Source organism: Triturus cristatus, chromosome 8 (assembly GCF_964204655.1).
Source record: "Triturus cristatus chromosome 8, aTriCri1.1, whole genome shotgun sequence".
Lineage (NCBI taxonomy): Eukaryota > Metazoa > Chordata > Amphibia > Caudata > Salamandridae > Triturus > Triturus cristatus.
In genome coordinates, this window is record NC_140591.1 from 1,566,809,865 (window position 1) to 1,566,833,299 (window position 23,435).

The window sequence follows — 23,435 nt, forward strand, 5'->3', positions numbered from 1 at the left end:
GTATGGATGACAACATGCTAGGTCACAATTATGACTGGGGAAATACTACCATCACGGCCACCATCACTCCAGTGACACACCCACACACACCTCTGACTCACGTGCCATACATGCAGGTGGACACACACATCACAACACATGGCACACGGGGACCAATGCGTGCACACTCAGACACTGGTACTCACCACTAAGCAAAGAAGTCGCGTATGAGCCGAGTCCGGATGTCCTCTTGCGGCTCCACATCCTCCACATCACTAGCCACATTGCCAAGCCCTTTGTCCTCCACGGGTGGATGGTCCTCGTCATGTTGATTCAGGATGAGTGGCACAGCTCTTTCAACTGCCATGTTGTGCAGCATGCAGCAGACCATGAAGATCTTGCAGACCTTCGCCGGGGCATATGGGAGTGCGCCGCCGGTCTTGTGTAGGCACCTGAATCGGCTCTTCAGCAGGCCAAACGTCCTCTCGATCACTCGCCTTGTCCGGCCATGGGCGGTGTTGTAGCGGAGCTGGGCCGGCGTGATGGGGTTGCGGAGAGGTGTGAGCAGCCAAGGCATGTTGGGATAGCCAGCGTCCCCTACATGGGAAGCACATGGACATCGTTAGAAGTGGTGAAGCGGTCGTGCAGGTAGGTTATGCAAAATACAGGACAGACAGACTGTACCCACCAACAACACATGCCCGTTCGTTGCGCAGCTGCATCATCATTTCAGGCATCCTGCTACGCCTCATGATGTAGGCATCGTGTGCTGATCCTGGAAAACGAGCACAGACATGTGAAATCACCATGTTGGCCTGACACACCACAAGGGCATTAATGGAGTGGTAGTGCTTTCGATTGCGGTACGCCACCTCCCGTGCGTGTGGTGGTACCAAAGCTACATGTGTTCCATCTATGGACCCAATGACATGGGGCATCCCTTCCAGGGCATAGAATCCACGCTTGACCTCAGTCATCTGTTCAGGGGTTGGGAACTTGATGAAGTCATCCAGGTGAATCAACATGGCCTCTAAGAAATCATGCAGCACACGGCAGAACATGCTCTGGGACATGCCACCAACATGAGCTATGGTATTTTGAAAGGTACCCGTGGCAAGAAAATGTAGGGCAGCCATTACCTTCAGCTGGGGTGTCAGTGCCGTAGGATACCTGTGCTGCGGTTGCAGGTGTGGTGCCAGTCTCGCCGTCAACTCCACAATCAACGGTTGGGTGAAGCGGTAGAGCCGGATGCTGCCATTCTCCTGCATGGCAGCCAAGTCCGGAATAGGTCGGGCAAGAGGCGGCGATCTGCAGTAATTAGGAAATGACAAGGAAGAGTGAGTGCACTACGACAACAATTCATATGTACTGAGCACATGTTAATCTGTCAATACACATATGCTACATAGGGAGTCAGGTATGTGCTACATGCCCAGGACACGTATGGCTGCCAGGTGACACTCCTACCAAGACCCAGCTACACACGGAGATTGTGAACCTCCACATGCCATGGCATGGGATTAGCTGTGTCCCAGTGCAAGTGAACAGCCAGACGCAAGACAGGAGTGACATACGCCCACACATCAGCAGCAGTAGGATGCCGATTGCAGAGACTGGTAGCGGAACACTGGATCCACAGGTCACATGACATTCCACTAGGACAGCCCACACACCTTGCCATGAAGGTGCACATGTCATGACTCACCACACATTCCTTGTGAGGATGCTGACATGTCCTTGTTATGCTACTCTGTGTCCCATGCATACATGTGCACCTCACTTCCGATACCACATGTGGCATGGTGTGCGGAACAGTGTGCAATGACAATCTACACACAGACACATGTTGGTAGCCGCAACGGCTGCAGCTTTTGAGGGTGCTCCAACATCAACCTGATGGGAAGCCCCCACACATACATGACATAGTCACATTGTGCACCGTGGGTAGTGACAAGTCAGGTGTGATAAACCCTGTCCCGGGCATCAGGGGACACTTCCGTGTGTTGGTGTCCGTGCCATGCCAGTGACGCTAACCCTAAGTGTGCAGTACGACATGCACACATGTCAAAGGAGTCAAGGCCATGCCTGGCACACATTGCACCATCACACGGTACATCTGTACACATCTCATCATACATCTGGTGCCTTCTCCACTCAGGAGTCATGTGCCACATCACAGGCCGTCACACCTGTGTCCCACACATGTAGTAATGCACAGATGATGCCTTGATGTCAATTAATGGACAAGTATGTCCATCCATGGACAAGTATGTCCGCCCTATCCCTACCTGTGTGCCGCCTGTCACCACTGTGATGTGTGATAACCGCTGTACTGCTGCGAAGAGGGCCTGTGTATGTTCCCATATCACTATGGGAGTGCTGCCGTATGTGTACCCATCGTGATGCCGAGCGTACAGGCATGTGTACGGCCCGTACCACTACAACTACGCATACGCGAGGCCACCCATAGTGATAGGGCCGTACTCACGCCTGTACGCTGACTATCACTATGGGTGTCCTCGCGTATGCGTACTCGTCGTGGTACGGGCCGTACACACGCCTGTATGCTCACTATCACTACGAGTACGCATACGCGAGGCCACCCATAGTGATAGTGAGCGTACAGGCGTGAGTACGGCCCCATTACTATGGGTGTCCTCGCGTATGCGTACTCGTAGTGATAGTGAGCGTACAGGCGTGTGTACGGCCCGTACCACGACGAGTACGAATACGCGAGGAGACCCATAATGATAGTGAACGTAGGCACGCGTGTAGGGGCCGTTGCAATGCATTTGGGGTGCCCTTGGGCCCCGAAACGCACCGTACCTGTGTGTGACGCTGAAAATTACATAGGGGACAAGTATTAAGGCCTACATGCATGCTGGCTGTCATGGAGACCAAGTTCAAAATTCGAAATTGTTCTGGAAGGTGCACAGCAGAAGTCAGTTGGAAGTCTTCTACTTTGTTGCAATGTGTTTGTGGGGCTGACATCATGCAGGAGAATGAAACCGATAGAGAACCCACAGACTGCTAGGTTTGAAGGGATTGGAGGAAACATAGGATGCAAATGTGAGTGACCAATCACTCTGTACCCCTGTGCATGAGATGGGCCAGCAAGGCAGATATAAGGCAGCCAGGTCCCATGAGGGAGCACTTGCCTGCACATCTCTGTATTCCACGACCCAGCTGCTGCTACTGATTCCCTGGAACCATGTCAAGGGCTGTGGAGAGGTCACAGCCATTCACCCTGGAGGAGAACATGGCTTTGGTGGATGTGATCCTCCCACAGTACCCCATGCTGTATGGGCGACCAGGTTATCAGGTGAGTGCAGTGTCCACTGGCACAGACTGTGCCCCTTTTTCGTGACTGTGACTTCTGGCATTGTGTCCAGGTGTGACCCACGTGCTATGTACTGTAGGGGGGTCCCAGGGGTGGGAATGCCTGATGTCTCCCAGCAGTGCCCTGAGACAGGAGGGGTGGGGGCCTATCACTCCCAGCAGTGCCCTGAGACAGGAGGGGTGGGGGCCTATCACTCCCAGCAGTGCCCTGAGACAGGAGGGGTGGGGGCCTATCACTCCCAGCAGTGCCCTGAGACAGGAGGGGTGGGTGTGATGCACAGTGTGAGCCTGGATCATTGATTGTGTAGTTGCCCTCATTCCACCTGTGTCCTTTCAATGGCACGTACTGCTTTTGGCCTTCCCCCAGAGGATCATGTCCCTATGACAAAGGTGCAATGCGTTGGATGCATTCTAGGCCTTGTTGTAAACAGTGAATGTGTTCTAATCTGTGTCCCTGTGACATGTGCCAGGTGTATTGATGTAGTGTCACTTGTCCATCCTCACAGGTAGACGCCTCTGCCAAGGAGCAGATATGGCTGGACGCCGTCAGCGCCGTGAGGAGTGCGGAAGGTCGGAGGCGGCGCATGTCCCAGGTGAGGAAACGCTGGCAGGATATCCGGTGCTGGACGCGGAGGATCGCACGGGTCCTGCTGGGGGACTCACCTGAGAGCCACAAGAACCGCGGGCACCGCCGTCTCTCCCACATCCAGAAACGTGTGCTGGCGGTGGTCTTTCCTGACTTGGACAGGCGTCTACAGGAGATGCAGCAGCCGGAAGGGGGTAGGTACATGTGTGTGTTTGTTGTGTTTCACCAGCATTTGTAAGTGCAATGTTCCTTGGATACACTTCCAGGGTTTATGGTGCTGTGCTGATCCTATTCCCCACAGAATTGCTGTGCTCTCCTGCCACCCTTCCCCTCCTTGCAATGTGTTCCCTGGTCTGTGTGTAGTCGCTCCATCACAAGCTCATGTAGCCTGACACCTTCTACAAGTGTACAATGCCTGCAGCATAATGTGTGGGGGTGGTGTGTAAGAGGATTTGGGACCTTACCAGTGCCCTGTCCAGTTCTGGACTTGTGTGTTCCATGTCAGTTGGCACTAATGCTGAGTCCAGACATGGGAGTTAGTCTCTCAAGTGTGAGGCCTTACAGTACGCATGTCCTATGTGGTGGCCTGTGACATGATGTGCATGAGTGTGCGTTACGCATAGTGCAGGGATGTTAGCGTGTGTCGCAGTCATTCCCATTCAGGAGCATGGAGTTGTGTGGCCACTACTGTCCCCAGGGGCATTTTTTCCTAGGTATCATGTGTGTAATCCGAATATGTTGATAATCTCTGTGTCTACAGCATAGGTTGTGCTCTGTGCCATTGTCCCCTGGCACCATGTATATTGACGTGCGATGTATTACAAGTGTCCACTGTACAGCCTGACCTGATTTTCCAAGTACATACTCACGGTGGCCATTGCCTGTGTGTCGTGTATCAATCATCTGATGATGCCCATTTGTTCATGATTCTTTGGACAGGCGCACCTTGGGTATTTGGTTTGCAACCTTGATTAGTTGCATCCCATGTGTATTTCACCCAGACTAAGAGATGTACGTGCTTCCTGTGTCTCCATACATTTGTCTCATGTAGGGGGTGGGTGGTGCGGGCATGGCCTACATGTCAAGACCTGTCATCTCCTTCCTAGGACTGGCCAGTGTGTGATGTTTGCCTGGACATACACTCAAGGTGCAGTGTGCCAGTCAGGGTGGGCATGTTATCAGTATTACCTATGCTGCATGTGCCTCTTGTTCCTGCCTATGGTCCCTGCTCATCCCTATTTGCTGCCACGCAGTGTGGTGCTGATGCAGTGCTGGATTGTCCCCAGGGCCTTGCTCCTCAGTCAAAATTCCATATCATCTCATTTGCTAGTGTGTCATGCTCTCCATAGTTATTCCATGGCATGGTGGGTAGAGGAACTGTGTCGTGCATGCCCTACATATGTACCTTGTTTTGTAGATGTAACTCTTCCTTTGTTTCAGGCTATGCAGTGTAACCTACGTAGATTTGACTCATGTGACATATGTATACAGGTGTATGATTGCTTTCTGTCTCTTCACCCTGCCCACAGCATCGTCGGGGGACACGGAGGGAGACATGGACACAGACGGCGCGGAGGGACGGAGCACCAGTGCCAGCTGTGACATCGGTGCTGGCACTTCGAGTGGGACTGAGGCGGTGGAGAGTGAACCCGGGGACCTGTCGACTGGCACAACAGAGTATGAAGCCGACGGGTCCGAGAAGGATCACTCCGAGTGGGCGGTAGCTGCACCACCATCTGACAGCAGCCCTACATCTGGCACCGCCCCCTCCATTGCCATCAGCCGCCTCCCACATGCTCGTGTCCCTTCCCAGCGTGCCCGGTCCCCACATGTCTCCTTCCTGCCAGGCACCGCACCCCCTGCCCCTGTCTCCACTGCTGCCGCCAATGCTGAGTCTGTGGACATCCAGCGGCAGTTGCAGATTGGTCAGACTGCGATCCTTAATGTCCTCCATGGCCACAGCCAGGTCCTCAACAACATGGAGGCATACTTGGAGGGCATTCATTCATCGCAGGCTGACCAACGCAACTTGCTGAGGTCCATAGACTCCACACTGACTGCAGCAGTGGGACTCCTGCAGCGCTACGTCCCACCCCCTACCCCTGCTCCTTCCACAATTCCCACTCCCATGCCTGTCCCACATACACCCAGACGTAAGCATGCACCCACCACAACAGACACAGGCACCACACCAGCAGGGAAGGTCCGCCGCACACCTCCTGACACGCACACACAGGGTGCAGTAGGCACACCCACTGGGTCAGGGGGCAAACGTGTGACACGCAGCCAGAGTGGGAGTCCGCATTCCACCCAATCCACTCCCTCCAAATCCCCTCCCCTCAGCTCTCCTGGCCACATCTCCCCCAAAGACTCGTTCATGGCCGCTCTGTCCCTGAGCCCCACAGTGACGCCACCACGCAAGCGGTCAAGGAAGTCCTCGGTCAGGGTGCTTGAGTCCCCCCCCCTGTCCACATCCTCCCCCAGTGGCGCTGCGACCCATCCCTCTGACCCCCCCCTCCTTGGGGCCTGTGGTTCCTTCGGGTGCAGGGGAGTCCCTGGAGGACCTTGCCAAGGTGTGCAGTGAGATCCTAGAATCCACCTTTGGCCCTGCCCCACCCCCTGTGGTGGAGTCCTCCATCCCTGCACCCAATTCGCCTACCCTTTGCCCTCCTGTCCCTGCGGTGCCTGTTCCTTCCCCCCCACATGATGCCCTCACCCCTGTGGAAGACGAGGACTCGTAACTGTGCAGGCAAGCTAGGGGACACGCATCCCACTGTGTCCCCCATCCAGCTCGGACTCCTGGACTGCCCTATGGCCTTTGTTATGATGGGACTTACGTCATACTAGTTTTTTGCTCAAGCTGAATAAAGCTATTTATTTTTTGCCCTTGGAACACTCCTGCATTGCTGGCATTGCTGTTGGTGGGGCTGCTACATGGTTGTGGGTGTTGGTGATGTGTTGGGTGTGTGGGAAATGTAGTGGTGTGCTGCTCATAGGGGGGGACCCTGGGATCAGTGTGCCTCACACGGTGTTTGCTACCTTTCTCCATTCATGTAAGCAGTTGCTGCATGTTGCAATTGTCCCAAGGTGTTTTCCTTCCTCTGTGTACCCTGACTTCTTCCCTGCAGGGTGTTCCCAATATTTAGTGCAGAGCTGTGAGTACATTAACTGGGTGTGTGACGGACTCCTTCACCTTGGCACATGCATGCTGAGCCATTCTCCAGCTGCATCATTCGTGGCATCCTTGGTAGTTATTGTACTTGTGTATGTGGACTATTGACATGACTTCATGTGTAAATGTTTTGTTTTTGTCCCTATGCATGCGTATACTTCCATCCTCGCAACCATGTGGTACATGTACTGCAGGGTCTTTGTGCACCTGACTGACATTTGTGGGCATGGTATCTGTGACTACTCCACCCTTTGCGTTCCATGGGCACTGCTGGGAGTGATGGGCCCCCACCCCTCCTGTCTCAGGGCACTGCTGGGAGTGATAGGCCCCCACCCCTCCTGTCTCAGGGCACTGCTGTGAGGACTCTGCACCCACCCCTCCTGTCTCAGGGCACTGCTGGGAGTGATAGGCACCCACCCCTCCTGTGTCTGGGCACTGCTGGGAGGACTCTGCACCCACCCCTCCTGTCTCAGGGCACTGCTGGGAGGACTCTGCACACACCCCTCCTGTCTCAGGGCACTGCTGGGAGTGATAGGCCCCCACCCCTCCTGTCTCAGGGCACTGCTGGGAGGACTCTTCACACACCCCTCCTGTCTCAGGGCCCTGCTGGGAGGACTCTGCACACACCCCTCCTGTGTCTGGGCACTGCTGGGAGGACTCTGCACCCACCCCTCCTGTCTCAGGGCACTGCTGGGAGTGATAGGCACCCACCCCTCCTGTCTCAGGGCACTGCTGGGAGTGATAGGCCCCCACCCCTCCTGTCTCAGGGCACTGCTGGGAGTGATAGGCCCCCACCCCTCCTGTCTCAGGGCACTGCTGGGAGTGATAGGCACCCACCCCTCCTGTGTCTGGGCACTGCTGGGAGGACTCTCCACCCACCCCTCCTGTCTCAGGGCACTGCTGGGAGGACTCTGCACCCACCCCTCCTGTCTCATGGCACTGCTGGGAGTGATAGGCACCCACCCCTCCTGTCTCAGGGCACTGCTGGGAGTGATAGGCACCCACCCCTCCTGTCTCAGGGCACTGCTGGGAGTGATAGGCACCCATCCCTCCTGTGTCTGGGCACTGCTGGGAGGACTCTGCACACACCCCTCCTGTCTCAGGGCCCTGCTGGGAGGACACTGCACACACCCCTCCTGTGTCTGGGCACTGCTGGGAGGACTCTGCACCCACCCCTCCTGTCTCAGGGCACTGCTGGGAGTGATAGGCACCCACCCCTCCTGTCTCAGGGCACTGCTGGGAGTGATAGGCACCCACCCCTCCTGTCTCAGGGCACTGCTGGGAGTGATAGGCACCGATCCCTCCTGTGTCTGGGCACTGCTGGGAGGACTCTGCACACACCCCTCCTGTCTCAGGGCACTGCTGGGAGTGATAGGCACCCACCCCTCCTGTCTCAGGGCACTGCTGGGAGTGATAGACCCCCACCCCTCCTGTCTCAGGGCACTGCTGGGAGGACTCTGCACACACCCCTCCTGTCTCAGGGCCCTGCTGGGAGGACTCTGCTCACACCCCTCCTGTGTCTGGGCACTGCTGGGAGGACTCTGCACCCACCCCTCCTGTCTCAGGGCACTGCTGGGAGTGATAGGCACCCACCCCTCCTGTCTCAGGGCACTGCTGGGAGTGATAGGCACCCACCCCTCCTGTCTCAGGGCACTGCTGGGAGTGATAGGCACCCATCCCTCCTGTGTCTGGGCACTGCTGGGAGGACTCTGCACACACCCCTCCTGTCTCAGGGCCCTGCTGGGAGGACTCTGCACACACCCCTCCTGTGTCTGGGCACTGCTGGGAGGACTCTGCACCCACCCCTCCTGTCTCAGGGCACTGCTGGGAGTGATAGGCACCCACCCCTCCTGTCTCAGGGCACTGCTGGGAGTGATAGGCACCCACCCCTCCTGTCTCAGGGCACTGCTGGGAGTGATAGGCACCCATCCCTCCTGTGTCTGGGCACTGCTAGGAGGACTCTGCACACACCCCTCCTGTCTCAGGGCACTGCTGGGAGTGATAGGCACCCACCCCTCCTGTCTCAGGGCACTGCTGGGAGTGATAGGCCCCCACCCCTCCTGTCTCAGGGCACTGCTGGGAGGACTCTGCACACACCCCTCCTGTCTCAGGGCCCTGCTGGTAGGACTCTGCACACACCCCTCCTGTGTCTGGGCACTGCTGGGAGGACTCTGCACCCACCCCTCCTGTCTCAGGGCACTGCTGGGAGTGATAGGCACCCACCCCTCCTGTCTCAGGGCACTGCTGGGAGTGATAGGCACCCACCCCTCCTGTCTCAGGGCACTGCTGGGAGTGATAGGCACCCATCCCTCCTGTGTCTGGGCACTGCTGGGAGGACTCTGCACACACCCCTCCTGTCTCAGGGCCCTGCTGGGAGGACTCTGCACACACCCCTCCTGTGTCTGGGCACTGCTATGAGGACTCTGCTCCCACCCCTCCTGTCTCAGGGCACTGCTGTGAGTGATATGCACCCACCCCTCCTGTCTCAGGGCACTGCTGGGAGTGATAGGCACCCACCCCTCCTGTCTCAGGGCACTGCTGGGAGTGATAGGCACCCACCCCTCCTGTCTCAGGGCACTGCTGGGAGTGATAGGCACCCATCCCTCCTGTGTCTGGGCACTGCTGGGAGGACTCTGCACACACCCCTCCTGTCTCAGGGCACTGCTGGGTGGACTCTGCACCCACCTCTCCGATTTCACAATATGTACGCTCATGACATACACGGATGTGGATACGCTCCATGCATTCGAGGTGAGGGTACGTGTCTTACTTACACTGTTGGGGTGGGGGTACGCTCCATACGTACGCGGGTGGGTACGGGTCGTACTTACACTGTTGGGGTGGGGGTGCGCTCCATACGTATGCGGGTGGGGGGTACGAGTCGTACTTACACTGTTGGGGTGGGGGTACGCTCCATACGTACGCGGGTGGGTATGGGTCGTACTTACACTGTTGGGGTGGGGGTACGCTCCATACGTACGCGGGTGGGTACGGGTCGTACTTACACTGTTGGGGTGGGGGTACGCTCCATACGTACGCGGGTGGGGGGTACGAGTCGTACTTACACTGTTGGGGTGGGGCTACGCTCCATACGTACGCGGGTGGGGGGTACGAGTCGTACTTACACTGTTGGGGTGGGGGTACGCTCCATACGTACGCGGGTGGGTACGGGTCGTACTTACACTGTTGGGGTGGGGGTACGCTCCATACGTACGCGGGTGGGTACGGGTCGTACTTACACTGTTGGGGTGGGGGTACGCTCCATACGTACGCGGGTGGGGGGTACGAGTCGTACTTACACTGTTGGGGTGGGGCTACGCTCCATACGTACGCGGGTGGGGGGTACGAGTCGTACTTACACTGTTGGGGTGGGGGTACGCTCCATACGTACGCGGGTGGGGGGTACAAGTCGTACTTACACTGTTGGGGTGGGGGTACGCTCCATGCATACGGGGTGGGGGTAGGGTCCGTACATATCCGTCCCCACGCTGTGTGATGCTTGTGCGGGCCGTACCCAGGCCTTTGCCACATGGGTACGAGCCGTCCCGCCATTGTTGGGGTGACGTGGGTGTGGGCGTGGTTCGACTCGTACCCACGCTCTTCAGGCGTGGGTACGGGACGTACCTGTCTGGTTGTGTTGCCTGTTCGCGTCGTGACGGACTTCCGTTGTGGCAGTTGCTGGCTTATCTGGACACGCCCCCACCCCCTCGTAGTGACCAGGGCATGGGAGTCAGGTATGTCCAGGGCATGTGTGCTGTGTGACTTTGGTGGGGGTTTTGTGGCCTGCCCTGGTCCTGCCACCCCCACCCCACCCCACTTTCCCCCCTCCCTTAGTTGGTCTGACCTTCTGCGGCGTCTGCGTCCGAACCTGTAGAGGAGGTCGATTGCTATGAGGGCTGGGATGACTCGTAGGTTCGGGTCCATGTCTGTCCGTCACGTACTGGTCCTCCTTGTTCGCGTCGTCCTGTCGCGTACTGGTCCTCCTTGTTCGCGTCGTCCTGTGTGTCCGTCGCGTACTGGTCCTCCTTGTTCGCGTCGTCCTGTCTGTCCGTCGCGCACTGGTCCTCCTTGTTGGCGTCGTCCTGTCTGTCCATCGCGTACTGGTGGTCCTTGTTCGCGTCGTCCTGATTTCCCGGCAGTTTTTGGCAGCCGGAAAATATTCACCGTGCGGGATGACGTCGGTGCGAATCGTAATTCCTGGCTCGTGAATGGCAGGCTGCGAGCGTCCCGACGTCAGGTCGGCGCTTTCCCGGATCGCATTTGTATGTTTATTTTGTTCGGTCGGGGTTTTTTACGATTCGTACGGAAATGGTGTTCCCGTGCGAATCGTAATTCCTTGTTTGTAAATTTTGACGACCGGGTATGCGTCGGACGGAGAATATGCTCCGTCGGACGGTTCGTACCCGGTTTTTACCGGATCGTGATCGGCACCACAATATTCTGTGTGGTGAGTAATGGTTGTGGTGAGGCGTGTAAGTGTGCTTCACCCCAGTTGGATCCAAGGTAGAGGAGTTGGCCTAATGGCTAGGGCGCTCGACCTTGGACCTGGGGAACTGGGTTCGAGTCTTGGTAATGAAGCTGAACCTCCTGTGGTTCTGGCCAAATCACTTAATCTCCCCGTGCCTAACAAAAAAATGTGTGTCCTCATGTAATGTAACTGGTGCTATGTAAAGCGCTCTGATACCTGATTGGATTCGGGTCAAGTTCGCGCTATATAAATCTCTGCAAAAAAAAAAAAAAAAAGGTAAAAGGATAGCGATTTCTGTCAGCTGCCAGGTTAATGTGTGATCAGCCTGGATATACCTGTCAGGGCAGGAGACGTGCACGGATGCCGGAAATTGATTTGTTGTTTGAGGGAGTGGAAGTCTCACTCAGGCAACAACCACAATCCTTGTCAGGGTGCACCACAAAAGTCACTAAATTATCCTGTGCCTAACCCTCTGGTAGCTTGGCACAAAATAGCCAGGCTTAACTTAAAGGCGAAAGAAAAGTATGAAGAACCTGTGCAGCACATAAACATTAGTAAAGTAAAAACACGACACAAGAAATTCCTATAAAATAGAGTATATTTTAATAAATAAAACTAGACCAAAAGGACAACATTCCAATCAGTGGAACTGGGGATATTGAATTTAAAAGTTTTAGGTAGAAATAGCTTCTGAAACACAAAGCGCCACTTGCAGACTCACAGGTCGTGCTGGATCATAGAAATGTCACAAGTTCAGGCCAATCACGATGGAGTGCAGGCCGGATACAGGTACCAGGTTAGTCCTGCTGAAAATGTTATCTCCTCAAAGTCCAGCAAAAAGTGTTCAGTTCCCAGTGGAGGAGGCCATGAGGAGCCGGGAGAGAATCGCTGGTGGTCATCTCTGTAGGGCAAAGCGCAAGTCAAGTGGCACAGGCTGTTGGCGCTGTAGCGTAGAGACAGTCAGGTATCACAGACGGTTGTTGCTGGAGCTTCGCTTTGTCGGTCACTGCGGGCTGTAGTTGCTGTAGTGCGAAGTGCAGATCTCACTTTGCCAATCATGGCTGCAGCCACTGTAGTGCGAAGAGTCGGGTTCACCGGGCCTTTGCACTTGAGGTTCCTTTGGGCGAAAGAGTCTCAGTGTGAACAGGCCCATTCGGAATCACGAAGAGCCCAACTGTCACGGTCCCCTTGGATCCTCTCCTCAGGATGACGTCGATGCTATGTGTGGGTCCCCCGCCCATCCGTCCCCGGTCCGGTGTACGTGTAATACCCTCGGACGCGAAGATAGGTGGGTGAGGGAAGGAAGGGAAGGAACAGCGGGGAGAGAGACCTGCAAGAAACAAGGAGATGGATTAGCCAAAGGCTCTCCCCTCTTCCCAAGACACCAACCTAGGCTTGTCGTTCCCCCTACCTGGTACTCCTTCCTCCCTAGATCTGAGTCTCAGCTAGGGTCCTCTCTTAAGTGCTGGTGGAGTCTCTGGCGAGCGTGCGTAGAGTCAGGGTGCTCTCCGCAAGTCCCTGCCCCGTTACTGCACGGGGAGACGAAGAGTGAGATGGCCCAACGCCACCAGAGAAGCCAGCTAGCAATGTTGCCGGTGCGGGTTTGTTTTCAGGGCGCCCTCCTCCGTACCTTCCTCGTTAAGTCACGGGAGGCGAAGGGAGAGAGCTTAGAGACACCAGCGGGGCCGGTGTTCGATGAAGCAGGCGCTACCACTCAACGCCGGGATAGCCAGGGGCGGAGGAGCGTCTGTGATGCTGGAGGCGAGGTAGGCGCTGCCACTCAATGCCGGGAAATCCAGGGGCGGAGGAGCGCCGGTGATGCTGGAGGTAAGGTAGGCGCTGCCACTCAACGCCGGAAAATCCAGGGGCGGAGGAGCGCCTGACGAGCCGGCACGGTTACCGGTCCGGGTCGTAGGGAAGATGCTGGCAAAGAAGTATGCACCGCCGCGAGAGGCGCGGACGATGCGAGGAGAAGTGACAGAAGCTCGCTCACCTCCTTGCTGTAGCCGGAGGGAAGCTTCTGCTATATTCTCGATGAGTCTTCAGCGAAGTGGCGGGAGCCGAGGTTGCAGCAAAGGTTCGAGGGTCTGCTCGGTGGAGCCGTTGACAGGTACTAGTTACGGGAATCATTGGCCCCGTCTTCCTGGGCGACGTGCCTTTTATCCGCGTCCATGGTTACGTAAGGTCTTATCCGGCGGGAAACGCCGGAGGCTTCTGGGACTTGGAGTCCGCAGCACTCGGAGTCGCGTCGCCGCATCCAGGATCATGACAGCACACCCCTCTTCACCCCGGTCACCGGGCCGCCGGAGCCCCCGGGTTTGGAGGGCGAGCGGCGGTGGAAGTCCGCCACCAGGCGGGCAGCGTGCACCGCCGAAGCAGGTTCCCACGAGTTTTCTTCAGGTCCGTAACCCTTCCAGGCCAAAAGGTACCACAGCTTGCCTCTCACAAGTTTGGAATCCAGGACCCGGCGGACGACATACTCCTGGTCGTGGTGCACCCAAACAGGGGCCGGGGCCTTCTTCACTGGGCACAGCGAGGGTTTGAGCAGTGAAACGTGGAACACCGGGTGGATGCGCTGCTGCGGGGGCAACCGCAGCTGCACCGCCACGGGGTTCACATGTCGTACAACAGGGTAGGGCCCTATATATTTCGGGTGAAAGACACTGGGATTACGGAATCGGATGTTTCTCGTGGACAGCCACACCTTCTCCCCTTTTCGGTAGACAGGCGTGGGTCTCCGTCGCCTGTCTGCTTGTGCTTTGTAACGTGTCTTTGCTACCTGAAGGCTAGCCCTGGCTTGTTTAAGAGCGGAGTGTATGGTGTGGAGCCGTGCCTGTAAATCATGGAGAGGCACAGTCTCCCATGGGAGAAGAAAAGGAACAAAGCGTGGGTGGAACCCTGATGTGAGAAAGAAGGGAGTGTGGTGTGTTGAGGAGTGTTGTGAGTTGTTATAAGCTACCTCAGCAACCCAGAGCAAGTCAACCCAGGAGTCCGCTGCTTTATCTGCGTAACAACGCAGATATTGTTTAAGGGTCTGGTTGAGCCGCTCGGTCTGCCCATCTGTCTGAGGGTGGAAGCTCGTGGAGAGGGAGGAGTGAATACCGAGCTGTTCACACCACACCCTCCAGAATCATGCGGTGAATTGAGACCCTCTGTCAGACACAATCCCCACTGGGAGTCCATGAAGACGCACCACGTGTCTCAACAGAAGCGTCGCCAAGACCCCCGCCGTGGGGACTTGTTTGCAGGCAATAAAGTGTCCCATCTTCGTGAGGTAGTCAACGACTACGATGATGGCGGTACAGCCCTGGTCCTTCGGCAGTCTCACCACGAAGTCTATGGAGATCCGTTCCCATGGATTCATCGGGATGGGAAGCGGTATCAGAAGCCCTTGTTGTCGTTGATGGTCCGTTTTCATCTGGGCACACATCTTTTCACCCATAGCAATACGTCCGGTCGAACGGAAGGCCACCAGAACTGTCTCAACACCATTTCCAAGGTTTTGGTCCCTCCCATGTGTCCCGCACAGGGTAGGTCATGGCACCATGAGAAGACAAGTTTCCGGAGCCGAAGTGTGGGGACTAATACCCGGGAACCACACAGAGGAAGACCATGGTGTAGCCGCCATTCTTTGTGGCTTCGTAGCCATGACACCCAGGCGAATGTTTGGATTCCTTTCTTCACCCCCTGTATAAAGGATTCGGTCTTAAGACTGCCTATGACTTGTGCTGGAGCAATAATGGATTGCTTGGGAGTCACCGCAGGGAGACACGGAGAACTTTGGCGTGATAGGGCGTCAGCTTTTCGGTTCAGTGTCCCGGGACGATACGTCACCATGAAATGGTACTCCGCGAAGAAGAGCATCCACCTCTTTTGTCTGGGCGACAGATGGTGAGCCGATCGTAGGAATTGGAGGTTTCGATGGTCCGTGAACACGGTCACTTGATGACGAGCCCCCATCAACCAATGCCGCCACTCCAAGAACGCTTCTCGTATGGCAAGCAGCTCCTTCTCGGATATGGTATAGTTGAGTTCGACAGGGCTCAATTTTTTGGACATAAAGGCTACCGGATGGAGTAGCCCGGTGTCCGGACAATGCTGGGATAGTATGGCTCCCACAGCCTCGTCGGAAGCATCGGCTTCTACGATGAATGGTAGCTCGGGCTGGGCATGTCTCAATATGGGAGCGGACGTGAACGCTCTCTTGAGTTGCTCGAAGGCAGTCTGGGCTTCCGGAGACCATATGAAGGGGGCCCCCTTTCGTGTTAACTTGGTGAGAGGCGTAACCATTTGAGAGAAATGATGAATGAACCTCCTGTAAAAGTTCGAGAAGCCGAGGAAGCTCTGTATTTCCTTCACAGTGGTTGGTTGCGGCCATTTGGCCACGGCTTGAACCTTCCGGTCGGTCATGATCTGTCCCTCGGGGGTGAGCAGGACACCAAGGAATTCCACGGTGGTGACGTGAAACTCACATTTTGTGAGTTTGCAGAACAGGCGGTTTCGTTCAAGGGCCCTCAACACCGACCGTACGTGGCCGACGTGTTTCTTGGGATCAGACGAAAAGATCAAAATATCGTCGATGTACACCACGACGTATTTATCCAGGTAGAGCCTCAATACTTCGTTGAGGAAGTATTGGAACGCGGCCGGGCGTTGCAGAGCCCGAACGGCATCACCAAGTATTCGAACAAGCCGAATCGTGTCTTAAACGCGGTTTTCCACTCATCCCCCGCGCGTATCCGAACCAAATGGTACGCCCCTCGGAGGTCCAGTTTCGTATAGATCCGCGCTTCCCGGACTTGTTCCAGTAAGACTGGAATGAGCGGCAAGGGATACTGATTCTTGATGGTCATGGCATTGAGGGAGCGGTAGTCGATGCAGCAGCGCAGCTCACCGTTGGCCTTGGGTATAAAAAAAAGGGGGGATGCCGCAGGAGAGCTGGAGGGGCGTATAAATCCCAGGGTCAAGTTCTTATCTAAGTACTCCTTCAGGTGGCAGGTTTCGGGACCGGTGAGGGCATACACCCTGCTGCATGGGACGGTGGCTCCTGGAATCAGATCAATGCGGCAGTCAAAGTCGCGATGTGGTGGCAGTTCTTCGGCCTTTCGCTTATCAAAGACTCCTTTATATGGTGCGTACCATTCGGGAAGAACCACCTCCTTCTCTGCTACGGTAGCCACATGGTGTGAGGTTCCGTCTTCCCTCTCCGGAGGTTTCTCTCTGTGAATGCAATGGGTCTGGCAGAAGGGAGAGTCGAACGTGATCGTGTTCGTCGCCCATTGTATACAGGGCTCATGTCGCCTTAACCACGGCAACCCAAGGATGAGCTTGCATCGAGGGGCTTGTATGATGTTCAGGGTGAGCCATTCTCCGTGCTCCTTTCCGATAGTAACCCATAGGGATGGAGTGACTTGCCGAATGGGACCGGATTCCAACTCCTTGCCATCAACGGCATACACCAGTTTGGGAGTGTCTTTGAGATGGAGGGGAATCCGCAACCTCCCCGCCTCCTTGACGTCCATAAAACAACCCGTGGCTCGCGAGTCAATCATGGCTCTGACGTCAAGGGGGCCGTTGTCAAGCATCACTTGCGCTGTGATAAACAGGTGATCGGGTTCTTTGGTGACGTCGGCTTCCAGAGAAGGGATAAAATGACAGCTTGAAGGCTTCCCTTCCCGTTCCTTCAAGCGCGTGGGTTTTCCGCCGGTCCCTCGCCGAGGCTGGACGCTTTTTGACCCGACCGGGGCCGACTGGTCTTCGGGCGCACAGGGCATTCGCGCAAGAAATGGCCCTTCTTACCGCAGTATAAACAGAGGCCCTGTCTTCGTCTGTGGTCCCGTTCCGAAAGGGTCAAGGAAGCTCTCACCGTCCCTATCTCCATGGGGTCAATCCGGGTTGGCGTTGGTTCCGACAAGCGGGGATGTTCGAACGGTGACAATGTTTTGTCTTTCCGTTTATGATCGCCTTTGCGTTCCCTAAGACGATATTCAAGCCTGGAAGCCAGTTCTATCATGGCCGCGCAGGTGAGGGGCTGAGGGTCGATCTGGGCAATGACGTCTTTCAGCTCATCTGTGAGCCCCCTGTAAAAGATCGCGGCTTGCTTCGTCTCGGGCCAATCTGTTTCGGCTACCAATCGGCGAAAACTGTTAACATACCCCAGGAAATCGGCGGGGGTTTGGCGAAGGTCCAGAAGATCCAGATCGGCGGAGAATGTATCAGCGCGGCGGTCGAATGGTTTCTCGAATTTCTGTCGAAAAGAGTCCCAGTCGTATAGGAGGGCATCGTCTCTTCTCACTATGGGGACAGCCCATTGTGCTGCTTCGCCGGTCAAGTAAGAAATCAAAAACGCCACTGGAGCTTGATTCGTGAGGAAGAGCTTGGGTTTGCAGTGAAAGTGTAGTTGCACCTGCGTTAGGAAGACTTGCACTTTTTGGATTTCCCCGTGAAACCTCTCAGGGGGGGCCAAGGGGATATGAACCGGCATTTCAACTACAACCTGCGGTGTAGGTGACGGGGATGGAATCCCTGCATCAAAGGGATTACGTTGCATGCGGTCCAGGCGAGAATGCAGGACGGCGGAGTCCGCTCTGGACGCCGCTAATTCTAGCTGAACTTGGGCCAACGCGGCCATTACATCGTCCAACGAGGCCATGTTTCTGCACCGACGTGATCAGGAGGAGAAATATTCGTGGGCCAATGATTCTGTCACGGTCCCCTTGGATCCTCTCCTCAGGATGACGTTGATGCTATGTGTGGGTCCCCCGCCCATCCGTCCCCGGTCCGGTGTACGTGTAATACCCTCGGACGCGAAGATAGGTGGGTGAGGGAAGGAAGGGAAGGAACAGCGGGGAGAGAGACCTGCAAGAAACAAGGAGATGGATTAGCCAAAGGCTCTCCCCTCTTCCCAAGACACCAACCTAGGCTTGTCGTTCCCCCTACCTGGTACTCCTTCCTCCCTAGATCTGGGTCTCAGCTAGGGTCCTCTCTTAAGTGCTGGTGGAGGCTCTGGCGAGCGTGCATAGAGTCAGGGTGCTCTCCGCAAGTCCCTGCCCCGCTACTGCACGGGGAGACGAAGAGTGAGACGGCCCAACGCCACCAGAGAAGCCAGCTAGCAATGTTGCCGGTGTGGGTTTGTTTTCAGGGCGCCCTCCTCCGTACCTTCCTCGTTAAGTCACGGAAGGCGAAGGGAGAGAGGTTAGAGACACCAGCGGGGCCGGTGTTCGATGAAGCAGGCGCTACCACTCAACGCCGGGATAGCCAGGGGCGGAGGAGCGTCTGTGATGCTGGAGGCGAGGTAGGCGCTGCCACTCAACGCCGGGAAATCCAGGGGCGGAGGAGCGCCGGTGATGCTGTAGGTAAGGTAGGCGCTGCCACTCAACGCCGGGAAATCCAGGGGCGGAGGAGCGCCGGTGATGCTGGAGGTAAGGTAGGCGCTGCCACTCAACGCCGGGAAATCCAGGGGGCGGAGGAGCGCTTGACAAGCCGGCACGGTTACCGGTCCGGGTCGTAGGGAAGATGCTAGCAAAGAAGTATGCACCGCCGCGAGAGGCGCGGACGATGCGAGGAGAAGTGACAGAAGCTCGCTCACCTCCTTGCTGTAGCCGGAGGGAAGCTTCTGCTATATTCTCGATGAGTCTTCAGCGAAGTGGCGGGAGCCGAGGTTGCAGCAAAGGTTCGAGGGTCTGCTCGGTGGAGCCGTTGACAGGTACTAGTTACGGGAATCATTGGCCCCACCTTCCTGGGTGATGCGCCTTTTATCCGCGTCCATGGTTACGTAAGGTCTTATCCGGCGGGAAACGCCGGAGGCTTCTGGGACTTGGAGTCCGCAGCACTCGGAGTCGCGTCGCCGCATCCAGAATCATGACAGCAACACTACAGGATGCCTCCTTTGCTTGAAGAGGAGTACTCTGATGCCAGCCAAGGGTCCAGGACCTGGAGAGGCACCTCTTGGGGGGTAAGGGACTCACTCTAGCAGAGGCCAGCAGGGCTCATACAGGTCCAGTTTCAGCTCAAGGCAGATCTATTTGCAGCAGGTCAGCTGAGCAATTGCAGGGAGGCCTGCTGAGCCTGTTGTGTCCCTGCAGTTCAGAAGAGACGGTCAGACAACTGAGCCTTGGAGACCTTCAGACTAGCCTGGAATGAAGAGAGCAGGTTGAGTATTCCTTCTCAGAGAGCAAGATAAACCTCATACCGCAGGACAGTCTTCTGGTAGCAACAGGCAAAGTAGTAATTCTTCAAAAATTTTCACAGGTCATAGGGTGTACCGAGGGGTGTTCTGAGGGTCCCATCTTATACCTGGTACCAGCTGTAGAAGATTCCCTATCTGGTTCTGGAAACTTCTTCGTTTCCCAAGGCTCCACAATGTCTGGCGTGACAAAAGGTTAGTGTTGATGTCCTGTGTGTGTACTGGAGACAAGCCTTTTGAAGTGTAAGTGAGGCAGGGAACAGTTTTGCCTCAGCCATCCTGGCACGTGTACAAATCAGCTGTAGGCTTAATTTTACCAAGTTTTAGGGACGGAGGAAAAGCACTTTAGCACTAGTTAGCACTAGTAAGTGCAGAGTCCTCAAAGTCAACACAAACTGATTCAGTAAAGGAAGGGAGCAAAGGCAAAATGTTTGGGGTGACCCTGCAGAGAGGGTCAGGTCCAACAATGTATATATTTTGCCTGATGATGGGTCCATATTCTTAAGCAATCTACTGTTTGTGCTATATGCACGCTGGTCCGTTGCCCACAGTAGGCCAAATAATCTGGCAGCATTTACTATCATTCTAAAGTTGCTGGGGATCTTTTGTTTGGACCCCCAGGACTTTAAAACTTTACTTCAATCACTATGACAAGTATTTAGTACATTTGCAAAAACATTATGATCCTGAGCTGTGGAGTAATAACCACAGAGCTAAATAACTCATGGGGTAAATCCACCTTAGGGGTAAATACAGCACACAGACAATTTTCCTCCAGACACATTTCTCAAGGGAAAACCTGGTAAATGAAATGGCCAGACAAAGGTGAAACATGCAGTTATCAGTGTGGTAAACACTGATTCTACAAGTTATGCCTCATTCTGATATGCCAAACTTGGAGTAGGAGGTATTTACAACAACTGGTTAATACCCCTCTATTCTGAAGTACTAGCACTAGAGGCCTTTCTTGTCCATGAGGCCCTGACTACACATTCCCGATAACTCTTCAGGGGAGATGCTAGGATTGAAATTAACAATACAGAGGGAATCTCCCAATGAGTTGACAAGGAATATGAGTTAAACTCCCCAGAATGAGCAATAACCTGCTGGACCTGGAATAACTGGAGGGCATATTATCAAGAAACGGCGTTAACATTATCGCCGCTTTAGCAGAAAACTGCTGTTAAAGCGGCGATGAGGAATGAGGAATAAGTAGTACGGGCCTAAGTGACTATCTTGTTAGGCTAGCCCAGTAATTTACAGTCCCAGCTCTCATCAGAGATGATTCATCATTTCATCGATTGAAGCAGCATTGTAATAGAAACACCAACTATTGTAAGTGCTTTACAAATCCATTGTAACCTATTCGCAAAAGGGATGAGGTCCACTTAGGACATGTTTTGCTTTGGGAATTAAAAAGAAAAGTTTGATGGAGAATAGGCAGGGGTCTGCGGGACCGCTGCCATATCTCAAATCAACAAATAGGAAAAAGCTTTTCTTTTAAGGTAAACTGGCTGCATTGAAAAAGCATTTGTTTTATTTAAAAGCCATCACAGACGTGATGGTGTGCTGTGAAAGTTAATCGCAATTTGCAATCTATTTTATTAATATTCATGAGGGAGGTTGGATTGCGACCCACTATGATTTTTAATTTTCATAAACTGACCGCTTAGTATATAGGTTGGTTCCAACAATTCATAACTGGTCGCAAAATACTAGTCTTACCTCAATCTGACCAATGTCTGACCGGAGACATTTCAGGATGGCATCAGTTGCAGGCTGACAGCGACTGAAGGGCTCTCCCAGGGAGGGACATCAGTGATTGGCAACACCGGAAGAGCCAAGCTGATAGTAACTGCAGACGCGACCGAAAACATTTCTTTATGTGCATAAACAGTGGGTTGATAGGTCGACCAAGAGGTTAAATGACACTGACTGTAGACTGCTGGGGGAAAGCTTGGGGTGTCGTGCAGTCTGCAAAGTAATACCGTAACTATCACCCTCTGTATCCTGCCTGTGTCAGACTGCTGTGATATGTCAAGGCAATCTGATATCTGACGATGATCTGATATCTGATGATGATCTGATATCGGAAGATGATCTGATATCTGAAGATGATCTGATATCTGATGATGATCTGATATCTGAAGATGATCTGATATCTGAAGATGATCTAATATCTGAAGATGATCTGATATTTGATGATGATCTGATATCTGAAGATGATCTGATATCTGATGATGATCTGATATCTGACAATGATCTGATATCTGAAGATGATCTGATATCTGATGATGATCTGATATCTGAAGATGATCTGATATCTGAAGATGATCTGATATCTGATGATGATCTGATATCTGACGATGATCTGATATCAGAAGATGATCTGATATCTGAAGATGATTTGATATCTGATAGCTAAAGCTGATCACTACTGTAGTTACATACAAAATGAAGTATTGCATTATTTCATAAGCCTCTTAAAAACTGCTTGAAACAACTACATTCTTAAGCTCATTTTAGAATGTGTTTTCTGTAAAATGTGCAATTTGGTACCATTGTTATCACAACTTTCTTGGAGGGGCCTTCAAAGCCCCTTTGGACAGAAACACTTCCTTGGCGCACCAGAAACTGTGTGAAATATTTACGGGTTGTCCCTTCAGATGGCTCCCTTCATAGGGAGATTAACCTTCGAGACGCATCACATTAAAAAATCACTGGGGGCATTATAGAATGCTATGTCCTCTGGGGTACCCCTGTATTGTATTGTATTTTTTCTTATGACACATGTGTAAATTATGTTCGATAGACCGCCTGTATTTCTCTCAAGCTTCACTGCGATTTTCACGGAAATGCACTTGAGTAACTTGCTGTTTTTTACTCTTTTTGTATTTCTCATGGTTTTTAATATTTGTCAGTATTCTTTTGTTCATTATCATTTTATGTGCTTATTATTTATTGTTATTTTAACTTTTTTCAACATTCAATTAAAACAATTTGACATGAAAAAAAATCACTGGGGGCTTCCCTTCACACAGAGCTCACCCAACGAAAGCCAGGCTTTTGAGTTTGTGCTCTCAGATCGCAACTAGGGCCATATTATAGGAGTGCCCCCAGGTGCAAAGGGCGTTTGCGCTAGCTTTGCTCGACCCGGGGCACTTTGGTCATAAAGAAGGGACCGCAGACGCTTGTGCATCCCCTTCTGTAATACTGAAAGCTCTGGTGCACATACAGAGACAGCGCTTCCTCAAGAGGGCATTCCCTCATTTGCATGGGGGCGTGGCCCCATGCAAATGAGCGGTTACCTTTGCCTCTGCACCCGCGCCGTATTACAGATGTGGGTGCAGAGGAAAAGAAGCTGGCAGGAGGCGCACTGACAGTGCGCCACCTAAAAGGTCCCCTGATTGCAGCCCTCTAGTGGGGGTTAAAGGGGGGCCGATGGACCCCCCCCAGACATCTCCTTGCAGGCGGGTGCAGTCAATCACAGCACCCGTTGCAAGGGAATCTCTAATCCCCTTTAAAAGTGTGTGTGGGTGCCGCCCGCACTGTGAAAACATTAAGCGGCTTCGAAGCACCCACTCCATTTTTTACCTGAATGCGCTGCCCCCAGGGCAGTGCGAGCTCGCGGCTCCCCCTGGGGGCAGCGCATTCCCCCTAATATGGCGAATTTTCCTTGATTGCGCCAGGCGCATATTTTAAAAGG